Here is a 17051-nt window from a genome sequence, read left to right as displayed (position 1 = left end):
GTATGTCTTTCTAAATATTTCTCTAAAGTTTATGTACACACACATTTTATTTCCAAATAGGTTTATACCTTATATATTCTTTTGAAATCTATTTTTATGTTTAGTATAACAAGGATACACATGTATATCATCATTTTAATGCTTTCATGGTATTTTACTATATGAATGTGTCATTGTGTCATTGTTTATTGTCTATACCCTCATTTTGGTTATTCAGATTAGTTATTTTTTAGTCGTTATAAACAAGGTTCAAAAAGCAACCAAACACAGATACATCTGTATCCTTATACAAAACAGTTCCTAAAGATGAATTTTTGGAAATGAAGTTAATGGATCCATGAAGCAAAAGAGAAATTCCAGAATTCCCTCAACACACTCACCCATACAAACATATATACATATACAAAAGACATATGTATATGTGTGTTCAGTGAAGCACTTTGATAATACAGAAATAGCTAACATGTAAAATATTTAGTAATAACTTATTGCTTTGTTAAATAATGCCTTCTGCTACCTTAAAATATCATCTTGTAGAAAATCATTTAAGATGTTCATGATATTCTAAGAGTAAAATCAGGCTACAAAGGAAACATCTATATCAACTGTGAATAATTTTACTGGGGGAAAGTAATATATATCTATTTTATTTATTGTGCTTTTTTATTTACAACAATTGCTGAAATAGATATTTACTAGTTATGTTGTTCTTCCAAGTGTCTTGGCAGGGTTCTTGAACATCCGCTTCTTACTTTCTCTTCACGCAGTAGACTTTCCCAAACCTTTCTCTTCCTCTAAGATCTAGACTAATTCCTAACAGCTTAATGAAGCCATTTCCAATACTGCAGCCCCAGCTGAGCAGCTTCTTCCCTGTGTTTCTACATCACTGACTCCGTGCTCCCCTTTTACGATGTGCTGATTTTTACCCCCCAGTCAGTTTTACAATTTTTCTACATCAGCACTTGCACACTGCAAAAAGCAGAAGCCCATCAGAGAAGATGGCCAGGGAAACATCTAATTGATTCAGAAATCTCAATGTCTTGTTTATTTTACTATTTATATGAATTTTATTAAGACACTTCACTGTATTATGAGGTGCAACTTTTACCTTATTTAGTGAACCTTTAAAAGAGAGAAAGAAATTATATTTTATCACCAAGACACAACTTCATTTCCTATTATTTTGCCTTGGGTGTCATATATCTAAAGGCTATAAGCAAGGTAGAATTGTCATTGAGATGTTGACTACTCAGGGTACAAGATGACATGTGAATAGCAGTTCCAATTGCAGCCTCTCCTAACCTCTCCAAAATGCCAGTAGGGTCATAAAAAGGATAAGTGCAATCAAGACTGTCTACAACTATAATTTGAAAAGAATTGATGCTAATTATCAGGCAGATAGAACATGACTGAGAAATCATACAGACTTTAGAAAAATATGACAATGTGTTTTATTTAATTAAAAAAAAAAACACCATACAAAAGAAGAGACATTTCTTACTCTCTCTTCTCTGTCCCTCACTCAAAGTCCATGAGTTATGGCAAGCAGAAACCTGAGCAGATATTATCTGTTCTCCTTTGATTATTCTTGACTCTGCAGTAATGGCTCTATTTTCTCACATTCCCCCACCCCACCTTTCCCATCACTAAACTTTGGAAAGAATGAGACAGGAAGTTGAGGAGTGTGGATAGTAGTGGGAAATTATCACAGATTCTCCTTCCTACCAGAAGGCACTTTGAAGGATGGGTGTCACATGAACAACTCAAGAATAAACAGAATAGGAGCAAACATTCAATATATAACAGGTAAAGAAATGAGGTTTGGCGTGTATTTACTCTGCTTAGAGTTCCAGAGAGATGAACAGAGAAAAAAAGTGGGAGGAAGAAGCCACATCACAACAAAGGTATATTCCAAGAAAATCTACTGGAAACAAGCAATTAGACTGTGTCCCTTCTGAGGGGCAGAATTATTCAAAGATCTGAGAAGGTTATTCATCAGTCATCTAAGTGGAAAAGAGCAGAGTCATGGGTGACCAATTTATCCTGTGCATAAAAATCTTGGTCTGGATCAGATCCTACCTTCTTTTCATCACTAAAGAGAATATATATTCCATATCTAACTGAAAATAAATTTTTGAGCTGAAAATAGTTTAATGTATATACATTGAAAGGGAAAAACGTTTACTAAGTAAAATTAATTAAAAAATTAATGATCAAAATATAACAGATGCCTACAAATCAGTAAAATTAAGAAAGTATATAAATATGTGAAAAAATTTATATAACAAACCTTATAACAAGGGTCTCAACTTCACTAGTGATCAAGGTAACATGTATTAAAAAATTAGATACCATTTGAGATGCACTAGTTTGACAAAAATTATAACCTAGTATCAGCAAGGTTATAAGAAAACAAGAATTGTTTTTAAAATTATTCATATAAATACATATATATGGCAATAGCACATTTGTATATCCAGTTTTAATTGTTGTATTTTATATGAATATACTACAATTGTTTTATATATTATCCACTGATAACACTGAGATTGTCTCTAATTTTTTTCTCCTTAACAATGTTGTAAAATGTTTAGTTATGCATGAATGTTAAACTTGTGAGTGAATGTTTTCCTTTTAAATCGTTTCCATGAATTTTCAAAACAATCAATAAAACAAAAATAAAGCATATCACTAAGTGGTCAAGGAAAGTAGAGCCAAGTATAGGTGGTAGGTACAGTGATTCTGGTGATTTCATTTACTCTAAAGTTAAACAAATTAAAACATGATCTCAAAATGTGGTAAGTTCTATAAATGAAAATGAAAAGGTACTGTGAGCAATAATATTGGCAAGCACTACTTTAGATTGGGTAGTGAGACGCGATGCCCTGAAGAACTGCGTTTAAATTGATACTAGGAAGGTAGGAACAAGACCCAATGTGAAGAGTGGTGAGGAAAGAAGTCCATGTACGGAGAACATCGTATGTGATGGTCCTGATGCAGGGCGAGTTTGGCTTCTTTTGAGAAACTGATATAGCAGGTCAAAGTTAGTGAGGCAAAGACAAGTCCGAAGAGTGAGGAAGGGCCCATTTGATCACTGTTGAATCACAGTAAGTAAAACAGATAGTCTTTTAAAAATGTCATCTGATTTCAATGTGTGCTTTGTTTCTTCTCCAACAATTTCACACTCTGCCCCTCTTCACATCTCTCAGATGATTCTGCCTTTATTACTGCCTTGAGGTGGCCTGGTCTCAGTTCTTTTTAGACCTGTTATTTGATGTGAATTAGTAACTGAATGATGATTATGCCTAAAGGAGTGTTGCTATATAAACAGTGCCATTTTCATTGATCTGTTGCCATCTACAATTTGGAAAGTTGGAGGAGGATGTTGAAGGGCAGGTGAGTGGGTGAGAAAGAAACGCTACAGGGCAAAAACCACCAATTCCTGGATTTCATAATATGTGATAAAAGTTGGTATGTTGTTTAGTTCAGTAAAACATGAGCCAGACTTTAAGCTGCTTCTGAGTTACAAAGGGATAATCTGTCATTTAGTATTTAAAGTGAAATGGCAGATTTTGGGGGAGACACATCAGCAACAGAATGAAGAATACACAGAGCTGAAACTTCCTATCAGTGTAACATTCTCAAGGGAAAATTCCCAACAATAACTTGACACACCTAGATGAAACACAGAGTCAAGAAGTATTCAGACTTGTGTGCATAATATCTTAAAATTAATCGTGAATGTATGATGTGAGAACTACGTTGATAATAAATTTATACTTGACATAAAATACTTTAGTGTATCATAAAAGAGAGCACATGAACCATGCAGTTTGTTGATATCCAATTAAGAATTTACACTACTCATTTCTTCTAGCCTCAAGCATTGAAAACACTGGTATTTTTTTTGTTTTATCTCAAATATAATTCTGTACAAATGGTACTTTGTATTTCTAAAATTTGACACAACTAACTTTAAAAATGATCACAAGAGACCTCATGCCATTTTAGAGTTGTAAAAACATGAAAATAATAGGGTTATTCTAAAAATTTTAGGAAGTGAGTGATGATTGATAATAATTTAACACCATAAAAACAAGGAAAGGAGAATTAATTTCCATTATATTCTGAGGTTAAACTCTAGAAACACCACCCGGTGGATAAAAGAATCATAAAAGAGTCATTTAATGGCAGGCAAAGTAGCATCAACATTTGGCATGAAGAGTTATTTCTCAATTTTGAAATAAAACTAGAATTTTTTAAAAAAATTTTATTCCAAAGTAACTGTCTCTACCACACACACACACACACACACACACACACACACACACAGAGCCATTTTTAAAAGAAAAAGAAACCTCTCATATGTAGTGTTAGTAAAAACAAAAGTATATTGTGAGTATCCCAAAGTTAAAAGTGTTAGTGTGCAGCCTTTTGTACTCTTTATTAAGTAAGTATGCTTACTATTCTGACAAAATAATATATCATAACTGAACTAACAATTATCTAAAATGAGAGTAGATAATTTGGTCACTGAGTATGAGATCCAAAATTTGTCCTTTATGCAAAATCATAATGAAAACCAGAAATGTAAATATAATTCTTAATTAGTATGGTGTAGAAAGTCCCTAGAATCTAGTAAATTTCAGAACTCAGCAACATCACCTTAGAGAAATTAGCACACTTGTGTCTCAAGAAAGATATGCAAATAGTTGTCATGCCATTGTTGCAAAACTCTAAGCCAAAACCAACCCAAATGTCAGCCATTGTTGAAATGGGTAAATTAATTGTGATCTATTCATAAAATGAAAATGAAAAACTACAGCTAAGCAGGACATAAACCCTCCACTCACCATCTTGAAGGTCTCTTTTTCTTAGTTCTCTGGCCAAAAGTTGAGCTCTTCTCAAAGATAATGCTGTCCACAGGTATTGTAATGAAGCTGTTAACTGATCCTCTGGTCAAAAATGGGAAAAAAGTGTAGGGGAATAAATATGAGACTCATCACTGCTGTATTAGTCATCCTCTGAGTTTTAGCTTCAATCCCTTCAATCTCTTCAATTCAGATCTCTTCAATCTGCCTCCTATGTTTACTTTTTAGAGTCCTCAAGTAGTGTGCAGTGAGAGTTGGTGGGCTTTATCCATCTTGTCAGGTAATAGAACTGATTTTTCTTTAAGTGCCTGTAGATTCTGAGGTGATATTCTTATTTTTACTTCTGTCACTCTTTGGTGAAATAGAAGTGTCTCTCTCTGTTTTTTTAAATGTCTTGCTAAAGAATATATCAGCTTGGGCTTCCCTGGTGGTGCAGTGGTTAAGAATCTGCCTGCCAATGCAGGGGGCATGGGTTCGAGCCCTGGTCTGGGAAGATCCCACATGCCACGGAACAACTAATCTCATGAGCCACAACTACTGAACCTGCGAGCCACAACTACTGAGCCCACGTGCCTAGAGCCTGCGCTCTGCGACAAGAGAAGCCACCACCATAAGAAGCCGGCACACTGCAACAAAGAGTGGCACCTGCTTGCCACAACTAGAGAAAGCCCATGCACAGCAACGAAGACTCAATGCAAAAATAAATAAATTAAATAAATAATTTTTTTAAAAGGAAGTAAGAATATATTAGCTTAATATTTTCAAAGAACTGACATTTGAATTTGTTACTTTTCTTTATTGTGTATAGATTTTTATTTTTATAATTCTTACTTTTACTCTTATACTTACCTCTCTTGGATTCAGGGAAAAAAATCCTCGGTTTTATCGAGTGATAACTGACAAATAAAAATTGTATATATATATGGTGTATAATGTGATGATTTGATATGTGTATACATTGTGAAATGACTACTACAATCAAATTAATGAACACCTCTATCACCTCACATATTTACCTTTTGTGTGTGTGGTGAAAATATATAAGACTTACTATTCTTACAAATTTCAAGTCTACAATACAGTATTATTTACCATAGTCACCATACTATATGTTAGATGCCCCAGAACTTCTTCATCTTATAAGTTTGTACCCTTTGATCAACATCTAGTTCCCCATTTCCCCTACTCTCCAGCCACCAGCAACCACCCAACCACCATTCTAAACTCCACCTCTGTGAGACAGACGTTTTTGGAACAGTTTTAGCCTTGATGGGCTGCAATTAATTTTTAATTTTCTTTATTCCCTAGAATGGTCGTGATCTTCCATTAGGATTTCAGAGATGAGTGCTAGTTATGATGTGTGACACAATATGCTAAAAACAAATGACTGTGATGTGGAAAATAAGATTAGTGCAAGCCTATTTCACTTTTAGAAAATTATGTATATATTTTTTCCATGGGCATAACTCTATCCTTTTACATACCCAATTTGACACATACAGAGAGCATATTATTTATTGAGCTTTAATAATGTCATCTCCAATATATGAAATTGAGTACTGTGTTCACAGCCAACTCTCCAAGCATTTTTTTGATCTTTACATTCTTACAATTCTATAATTAAATTATAGACATATTTCCCCCCAAATAAAAGGGTGAGTATTTAGATAGAGGCTGGTGATTTTAAAAAATATATGAATGGTCACAATCAAGCAATGGGCTTTTTAAGTATATTAAATAGATATCTAACACTCTCCTTAGGCTAAGGAAGATTTTTTGATCTATTATAGCTTTTAATAATGTGTTATAGTTCCAGGGTGTATTACAGTAGTATTGTTTAGATTCCTATAGTTAAAACAGAGTCAGAGTTTCTAACAAAGAGACCTTATTTGATGGGTGAGGACAAATCATGGTCTTCTGTTACATCTGTGATATCTGTTGGCATCAAAATATGTGATGCTAATATTGAAATAAGCTATGATTTGACAAATTGTTATACTCTCTATACTTTGCTGTATCCTTGAAATATTTCATTTAGCTATACTATTTAGAGATATTTATAACATAGCCATGAAATTTGTTGTGAATTGGATCTCAGACACTATCTACTATAAACAAATATGAAGCATACATCCTTTTCGTTTTTTCTGGGGTATTTCCTTAAACATCTTATACTATTAATTCAGCTAAATTAATGATTGTAATGTCCTTCAAACACTAGAATTACAGAAATCGTTTTTGTAAGGAGGTTATATATGTTACACTTTAGGTAACTAAAGGAGATAAGAACAAAACCAACATATCCTGATGAGATATATTTAGGCAACAGTAGAGTCAGAAATCTCAAAGCTCATAGTATAAATATCACTGGTCTTCTTGTACCCAAATGTCTCCTCTCTCACAGATATGCTGAGAATAACTGACTACACAGAGTTCTACAGACATAGATCTGGCTGTGGTTGTCCATCCTACAAAACTTAAATTAAATTAGACAAATACACATTATTTACTGCCTTGACTGAGTACCAGGCACTGTATTAGGAATGAATGGGAATGCCAACATGAGAAAAACATAGACCTTAACAACAGAAAATTCACGATCTAAGAAATAGGGCAGGGGATAGGTGAAAAATATGATGATGAGAGAAATGCAGAATTAAATAATATAAAACAAGATGAATTGTAATTGCAAAACAAAAGCACAAGATGATGTAGATTTTCAGTGGAAGGATAGTTCATATATGTTTGGGAAAGTAAGAGAATATATTCTGTATAATAGCTATCCTTTGGAACTTGTTGAAATGTGTTTTATGGTCCAGTCTATGGTCCATATGGTCTGTGCCTATTAATATTCTGTGTATGCTTGAAAAGAATATGTATTCTGCAAATGTTGGGTAAAGCATGCTATATATATATATATATATATATATATGATGAAGCTTGTTAACTTTATTTAAATATTGTATAACTTTATATCCTTAGTGCTTCTTTAATTTTTTTTGACTACGCTATTGATCAGTTACTGAAAAAGGCATTTGGATATATTCAATAATTATGCATTAGTCCATTTGTCATTAAAGTTATGTAAATTTTTGCCTTCAAATATTTTGAAAACTTTTTTTGTTTTGTTTAAATTAAAAATTGTTATATAATTCTCATCTATCACATAACATTTTTGTGAAGTGATTCTCTTTAGCTCAAAATAATACTTAAAGTTTAAAAAATATTTATAGTGTTTTATCATATTTCTTTTGATTAGAATTTCCCTCCTATATCTGTTCTCATTTTGTTACTTTCTACTGTTAAATATCTTTATATTTAAAATAAATGTCTTATAAACATCACCTTTGCACTGATATTTTGGAGAAGCATTGTCATTACTCAAGTCTGAAAATACTATGTTAAGTGGTACCATTTAGCTCATTTAACGTTATTGAAAATATATATATTTACCAAAAATATATTTATTTATTTACAATATATATTCATACAAACACACATACATGTACAAATATATATGCAAATATGTGTGTGTCTATTTGTACCATATTATTTTTTGCTACTTTTATCACCTTTTCTATATAAACTATACTTTCCTGTTTTACTCCCTTTTGATTTAAGAGTATTTTTTACTTTTTTCATTTTTTCTGTCCACTGTCTTGTAAAATATGTGCTCTGCCTTTAATGATTACCTGAGATACCTTAACACTTAAATTTATTGATGTTTGTAGTAAATCAGTATTCTTATCCTACTCCCAAACAATAGCAGAAACTTAGAACAATTTAACTCCACTTATGCAACTCATAAATATGCTAATGTTGTCACATATTTTAGTATTATATTCTTTTAATCTCCACTTATATGTGTAAATCATTATGCATCCATTATTATTAGAGCTTTATACTGTCAAAGTTTATTTACATGTACCCGTATATTTAATTATTTCCCTTCATTCATTCTCATACTGCAGACTTTTCATCTAGAATTACTTTTTCCTGGTTTAAGGTACAAGCCTCAGAATTTCCTTTGGTGTCAATCTGCTGGTTACAAACTCTGTTAGTTATCTTGGGTTTTGTTTTTGTTTTTTCTGAAAATGTCTTAACTTTGCCCTTGCTTTTGAAAGATTTAAGGGAGAACAATATTCAAAGCAGACATTTCTTTTCTCTTCAATTATTAAAGCCATCTTCCAATTTTATATGTTGCCTATGGGAGGTCGAACATCAGTATAATTGCCTTTCCTTTGTAAGTGCCTGTATGCCATTTAAGATCTCCTCTGTGCCTTTTGTGTACTCAGCTTTGAAGTGTCTCAGGGAAAATTGATTTTTCTTCATCCTGCTTGGTGTTTGTTAGGCTTCATCACTATGTGAATCTGTGCCTACAATCAATTCAAGACAATTCTATGCCATTACCTCTTTGGGTATTTTGTAATCCCTTTCTCTACTAGCCCTCTGAAACTCTAGCTGTAGCTCAAACACTTTGCAATATCTGCCTTGTCTTTTAATGCAGTTTTCAAATACCTTATTATTTATTTTAGGTGCCACATTTATGAATCTCTGTTTAAGTTTAGAGTTGTTGCATTTTAGATAAATTCCTTATATATTCATTTCAGTTCATCAGTGTTCTCTTCAACTTTGTGCAATCTGCTATTAAACACATTCATTACATTTTTAATTTTAAATATTGTTGTTGCCAGTTTCCAGAAGTTCCATTTGTTATTTGGAAATGTAATTTTTTTTTCATATCTGTATTTTAAAGTTCTTATTTTATCTCTTTAAACTGTCAAATATTATCAATTCACAATCTGTGTCTAATTATCTACTATCTAAAATTTTACAGATCTATGTTGTCTCTGGTATTTCTTCTTTATTATGCCATGTTTCCTTACTTGTTTAGTGCTTCTTGAATGTGAGTGGTTCATTTTCCTTGAAACATTATCTGAGAAATCTTTGAAGCCTGGGATTAAAGAGGTTCTTCCAGAGAGATATACTTTTGACTCTTCCAGTAATCTGGGTTGCACTCATAGTCTGAGACCCCTTTAAACTAATTTTTGGACTATTCAAGTTCTAAGAATGTGGCTGGAGACCTGAACCAATCTCAGCTTATAATTACAAATGATCAGGGAAATTGTTTTTTCCTTTGTTTAAGCAGCAAAAATAAAATGTATAAAAAGGAACATGTAAGACATAGTAGAACACCTAATTTCATTTATTTTTCTCTTCTAGATTATTTCTCATTTTTTTTATTTTTATAGCATATAGAATACATTACACATGTGTGCGCATGCCTGTGTGCATATCTGCCTTTGCAAAAGGTCTGTTCTAAAGATTTTTTTTTTCTTTAGTGAAAGGAGTTGTTTCTCAAAGTTTGAAAGTGACTTCTGTAGCAATGGGAAGCTATAGAAAGGCAAAAGCTGGGAAAAAAAATGTTCATTTAAGTCTTTAATCCATTTGGAGTTTATTTTTGTATATGGTGTTAGGTAGTTTCAGGGCAGGAATAAAGAGGTGGACATAGAGAAAGGACTTGAGGACATGGGGTGGGAGGGCGAAGCTGGGGTGAAGTGAGAGTAGCATCGACATATATACACTACCGAATGTAAAATAGTTGGCTGGTGGGAAGCAACAGCATAGCACAGGGAGATCATCTGGGTGCTTTGCAATGACCTAGAGGGGTGGAATAGGGAGGATGGGAGGGAGGCTCAAGAGGGAGGCGATATGAGGACATGTGTATGCATATGGCTGATTCACTCTGTTGTGCAACAGAAACTAACACAGTATTGTGAAGCAATTATACTGCAATAAAAGATCTATTAAAAAAAGGATGTTCAGCTTTGTGTTTTAGAAAGACTCTTGCTCGTAGTGTAAAAAAATGGCAGTAATGTGTATGACTGAAGATGTGGAAATAAATTAGGAAGGTCTGACAAGAGCTCATGCAAGATTTGACGCAGGCCTAAATTAAGGCATTAGTGGTGAGAATGGAGTGGAAGGAATTGATGAACAGAAGTGTGCTTTGAGCAGCCTAGCTTCTCTAGAGGAATTTAACCAATGAAAATATTTTGTCAAAGTGTGTGTGTGTGTGTGTGTGTGTGTGTGTGTATGTGTTTTAATTCCTGCCTTGTCCTGTGCCATGGAGGAATTCTGTGAAAAAATGCTAATAACTAAGAGAGAGATTTGATCATACTTAGGTACTCATGACTCTAAAAAAATTCTGTATACTTAATGATACCATTCATATGTCTTAGATATAAACATCCTGTATATTGGCATGTCTCTAAGAAAATCAGAGTTTATTACATGTAAGAATTAAATAGTGAAGTGCAAGTAGGGTAGTGAGTTTATGTCTTATGATTGAGATACTTGATATAAGCTATGAAAAAGATTTCCAAGGAGATATTGCTATTACATCACTAATAATTATAGTTTATAATTTGTGAGTGATATATGTGTGTGAATTCATATACATACATTTATATATATTTAGATTATATTTATATGTATTTAATGTATACACACACATTAAAGCTAAGATTTTCATCTACAGAAAATTCTAATGAGGGAGGCATAAGGTCATACCCTTATCCTGGAGAAATGGCCAATTAGAAGAGCCAGCTCACTACTAGATAAGTGTTTAATGATTCTTTAATATATTTTGGAATAAAACACAGAGTTGAGAGATGTAGTCCTTGCCCTCAAGAGATTTGTCGGTTACAGAAAGTAAGGTTCATACCAGCTTCCCAGGTCAACATTCATACTAAATTATTTAATAAGATTTTTATTCTCGGGTGATTACATTTGAGTCATAGAAATTTGGCCATATTCTGCCTTTTCCTCCTTAAAGATTATTCACTATTTGATATGCATGGTATGGGAGACTCATCTCCCACAATCCCTTCAGAGAAGGACAATTGTCTGCTTACGATGGTGCTGACTACAGCAGTCTCCAGCGGTCAGCATCTTCAGGGTCCTCCTCAGCAGCAGAGGTCTCCTACCTGAGGTCACACCATTCCTGGGGCAGCCCATATCCAGAAATTGACCTCTGGGGGGTTGCCAAAATACAGTCATGTCGACGCACTGAGGGACAAGTCTGACAGACCACATGCACTTCAGGGCTCTCCATGTGCTTGGCCAAAGTTTGTTGGGCTTGCCTCAAAGTTTGACTTTTCCCTTTGCTCAGTTGTTCTGCCGGAGCCTTCCTTTCCCAGGTTTTGATTCTAGATAAATATTCTTCACACCAAACTCTGCTCAGTTTCTGCTTCTAAAGATTACAATCTGCAGCAGTATAAAAATCAGAAGTACAAAGTGGTTATAAAATCAGAAAAGAAGTGATTTCTCTTTGACATTTCATTTTCTGTGTCTAATGTTATGAGAAAGTAGATTATTTCTTAAAGTGTATATTATGCTTTCAGATGATTATTTCTTCAAAGCTACACAATTGAGTATAAGTTCTGTTGGCTTCTGCAGCCCTAGATGCAAATTTGAAAGTGATATTTTACACCCTATTGCTATTGTTGTAACTCCTTCTCCAATGAATCAGAATAATGGCTGTTGTGTACCTCCTCTGTGGCAGTGAAGTCGATTCTGCTGGCACAGGGGGTATTATCTTCTCTGAAATTCTTGCAAGGACAAGATCAAATGTAGCCAGATTGTCATCTTAAACCACAGATTATGAGTCAACCAGGGTTGGCCCAAGACAAGTATCTGATGTGTGTTTAGTCATATGGTGAGTCAGTGTTCTAATCAGGGGCAGGGTTAATCAGTTGGGGTTTTTTGTTCACCATGTGAAACCTTCAACTACTCTTTCCAGAGGGAATATGCATGCATTCTTTTGGCATATTTGGTTTTGCTTGTACATCATTATGTTTCTCTTCCTACTACCGCAAGACAAAGATATTAATTGCAGTCAAAAATAAAGTTATAAGCCCCTGGCAAGCTAAAATTGAGAACAAGTCACGAAAAGAATGTTTTCCTCTGCACTTTGGGAGGTAAGATGGATATTTCATATCTGGGGAAGGAGAGAAACAGGGAGATGAAGTGGTTCACTTCGGATCACAAACCAAGTTGGTGGCAAAGCTTGGACTAGAATCCTGAAGTAGTAGCTAAAATTTAACCACATCATGCTATATTCCATTGAGACTACTTTGGTTGACTAGTATTGATGTAACCCAAAAGATACCTCATCAAAATTCAACATTCTACTGATGCTTACTGAGCACCTACTATGTGCCTGGTACTGCTCTAGGCATAGTACATAGGGCAGTGAATCAGATAGAAAAGTTTTTGTTGTCAAGGAGTTTACTTTCTGACAAAGATCAATTTTCTTTTCTGTTAAAAGTCACCTCTAACATATCAATAACAAAATAACTGTTTAAACTCACAAGATAATGGAAAAAACAGCCTTGGCTACTTTTCTTGTGATTCGATCTAGAGTGACATTTCTTTCCTGGCACTGGTTCCATCAGACTAGGGCAAGGCCTTACTACCAAATATGTTAGCAACCCTCACAGCATGTCTGATTAGCTTTTTTGGGTAACTGCTTAAAAGTGTTGTACCATTCAGTTACAAAGAGAATGTTTTTATAAATGAGATTTTGAGTTTGAAGAATAGAAATGAACTGGGCCATGTTTTTCTAAATTGATGTAACATTTCCATTATAATATTTAAAAATAATTACTTAGGCCATTTATTTTTTCTTTGCAGAAAATCCAGCACGTAAGTTGTCAGAGCAGTAGTTGTTCAATTCCCAATTGAACAATTCCCAATTAATTGACAATTAAGAATTGTCAATGGTGAGAGGAGCTCAATGAAGGAGTATAGAGTAAAATAGGGTCTTAAAAAGTGATTTGTTGACAGATTTTGGTGTTCTCATTTTATAGCACTTTGTGCATCTCCTCCATTTGCTTAGAACAATTTGAATTAATCAGATTCAATTACTTCTTTTAAAACATTTTTCTTAATGGAGAAACAGCATGGGTATAATAGTGATTAACAGCAAGGACTCAGAAGCCAGGCTATTCTGTTTCCACCACTAGCCTTGTAGCCTTAGACACATTACTAAAGTCCTCTGGTCACTTCCTCATGTGTAAACAAGAAGAATAATACCTTACTCATAGAGTTACTATGAGATTTGGATGAGGTATTATTTGTAAAGTGCTTAGACCAGTGTTTGTCACGTTATATCCCTATTTATAAACTAAATACATTTTTAAAAATGTATTTTCTACTATTAATAGAAAGAGGAAACATAGCTGTCTTAATTACTGCTAGTATTCTTTTCTATAACCGTGGGTGTATGTTGAGTTGTTCAATAAATTATTATTTAATGAAAAGCTGAATGAATGTTTTGAGGCCAAAAAAGGTAAAAAGATTTACTCAAGTTCATACATCTTAGTGCTATAGACTTTCCAATAATCTAACAGGGGGACTTCCCTGGTGGTCCAGCGGTTGAGACTTTGCCTTCCAATATGGGGGATGTGGGTTCAATCCCTGGTCAGGGAGCTGGGATCCCACAGGCTTCACAGCCAAAGGGCCAGGACATAAAACATAAGCAATGTCGTGGCAAATTCAATAAAGACTTTGAAAATGGTCCACGTCAAAATAATAATAATAATAATATAACAGGGCTAGTGCTACAACTGATTTGGTGTCTCTCCCTTGGTTCTGCACAAACGTCTTTTTACTTGACATTAAGCAGCCCTAAAATGTAAGAATCAAGTCTCCACCTCACAGATTAGGTAATTGAAATTTAAAGAGGTTAAATAACTTGTCCAAAGTCACAGAAATAGTTTGAGCAGAGCTTAGGATCAGATCTAGGCCATTCTGATGCCAAAGTCCATTTTCCTTCCCTACCACACAGTCTTACATCAAGAAAAAGTGTTTGGTGATATGAAGTAGGAAAGACTGAAATTCACAAGGAGCAATTTACAGGAGCAGAAGAGAAACAATATTATGGGATGTACTGTATAAGGATTTGTCTGTCAAAAGACATCTCATCTCCTGGGCTCCCTTCTAAACAAACATTGAGCCCAGTGATTTTAACGATATTCTACATTACCTGCTGACATCTCTTACTCATGTCAGTTTATTGTAAAGCTAGAGACTAAGTTTGAAGTCACTATAGTTTGGTCTGTACAAAGTATACGTAAGTAGACTGTCAGTACTTTTAAAGTTCAGAATTTTAAAAAATGCATATAAGATCTTTTCTCAATGAGAAATTGAAAAAAAGAGCCACTGTAATTTAATTTTGTGTAAATGGAAAAAAAAAAACCAAGTCAAAAATCATTACATCCTTAGTCATAAACCATAGTGCATGACCACAATTCATAAGCCATCCACTCAGATCTATGAATCTAGAAAATGAAGGAAAATGAGCACAAGCACTGGGCAATTGTTGGAAATGATGCAAAGCTACCCAAGGCATCTTATGATAGGGAATTCAGTCAGCCTGAAGAATTCAAGTAGCAAAATTTCAGGAAGAATAGAATTGACTTGCATGAGTACATCTTATCTATTCTTCCTGAACTGAGATTTGTGTACTGATTTCATTTTACTGTAACATCTTATAACTGGACTTTTGCAGGGGTATTGAACCGATGTCAATAATAAGTATGATGCAACATAATCATAAAGCACAAGAAAGTTGCTCTGCTTCATAAGACCCAGGACACAGAGACACAGAAGGGTTTTGATAAAGATCAGTATGCCAGCTATGGTGGCCACCTGAGCAACAGTGTCACTTCATTAAATAACTCTGATCTACTCCTTATCATTCCATAAAATACCTCCACCAAATAATTCATGGTTAGCTGATCACACCTAAAGGTCGAATACATTCTCCTCTGTTTAGAAACATCGTTTTTAATTCTTTTTAATCACTCCCTAAAACCTAAAACAAGCCAGAGATGGTACCAGGGGCAAAACCTTAGTTTTTCAGTTTGTCTTATTTATAACTGGATCTACTTTGTGTCTTGTTAGTGACTCAATTCGCTTTGTCTGCTTAGCATCCATCTTAAAGTTGCAAATTTACAGCTCACTGACTGTGGTGTCAAAAGACATTTTGTGTTATTGCTGTATGGAATCAACTCTTCACAATAACTGACTGTGAAAGCAAATTTCAAATTTAGTTACAGCAATTAAAGAAATATTTCTACATTTTCACAAAGTTCCACCCTCACTTATTCATAAGTACAGTGATAGGTCTTTAAAATAAAAACATCGTTATGTAAAGAAGTGATGAATGATACAGCAAAGGCCCAAGACTGGGTCTGCTCTAGAGAATGGGAGTTTAGTATCACGTGTTTCACTAATTGTTCCTGAAACATTAATTGGAAAACTGTGAAATTCGACTGAATGTTAGTTCCTTTCAGCCATAAAAATGGGGAGGTTGAACTAGTTGACCCTGAAGGACATTTTCCAGGTTTTGCCTTCTATGAAAACAAAGCAACTTCATGAAATATGTGGTTAAAGCTGATAAATAAAAGAGTGACTCCATTTGTGAGTGACCTAGAACTTGTAGTAAAAACAGAGAGAAGATAAACTCAGGGCAGCAAAGGCAAGTGGAAATGGCAGCTCTAATTGAGATATTCTAATTAGGAAACCATTAAGGCCTGATCTTTGTGGAGTTTCTTCTATCCAGACAGCATTTTGTCCGTGTATTTAAAACACTTTTCTCACACCAGTCCTAGGAAGTAGGTGCTGGCCCAATTTACATATGAGGAACTCATTCCTTAACATATCCAATTCATGTTACTGGAAAGGACAGATTTTAAAACAAGGTCTGACAAGTCTAAAAATAAAATGAGGTGCCTAGAAGTCAGATATTGTATTCTGAAACAAACAAGACAAATCAAACAAAGAAACAGACCCTAACTCACAGCAAGACCCTCTTTCCCAGCAAGAAGAGTGCATACTTATGTCTTTTGGAAACTCTTCTGAGCAAACAAAAGTACGTGTGAGCTCTCTGGGACTGAATAGTGTGGCCACGGTGGAATTTTGTGGCAATATAAATTACAGAGAAGATGCATAGCTTTTCATCTTGTGCCCTCACCCGCAGATGTCTGTGGGATGAAAGTAGAAGTCGCGGCCAGCCACCCGAGCCCTGCAGTGCTGACACCCTGTAATCGTTTGTTGGATTCCTCACCACCCTCTTCATCCACCAAACCTCCTCTTAGGGCCGCTTTATGGTAC

General features: G+C 34.4%; 1 long non-coding RNA gene across 1 annotated transcript in view; it reads right to left on the bottom strand.

Annotated features, from left to right (window-relative positions):
* Window positions 1-17051, bottom strand: part of LOC137225752 (uncharacterized) — a 73303-nt gene extending 56252 nt beyond the window's left edge. The window contains exons 1-2 of the long non-coding RNA XR_010944010.1: window positions 16912-17051; window positions 4854-4955 (exon numbers count right to left, since the gene is read on the bottom strand). This is a non-coding gene — a long non-coding RNA (uncharacterized lncRNA). The remainder of the gene's footprint in view (window positions 1-4853; window positions 4956-16911) is intronic.

Source organism: Pseudorca crassidens, chromosome 6 (genome assembly GCF_039906515.1).
Source record: "Pseudorca crassidens isolate mPseCra1 chromosome 6, mPseCra1.hap1, whole genome shotgun sequence".
Taxonomy (NCBI): Eukaryota; Metazoa; Chordata; class Mammalia; order Artiodactyla; family Delphinidae; genus Pseudorca; species Pseudorca crassidens.
Note: the sequence above shows the minus strand (reverse complement) of the source record. Positions and strands in the feature narration are given on the sequence as shown.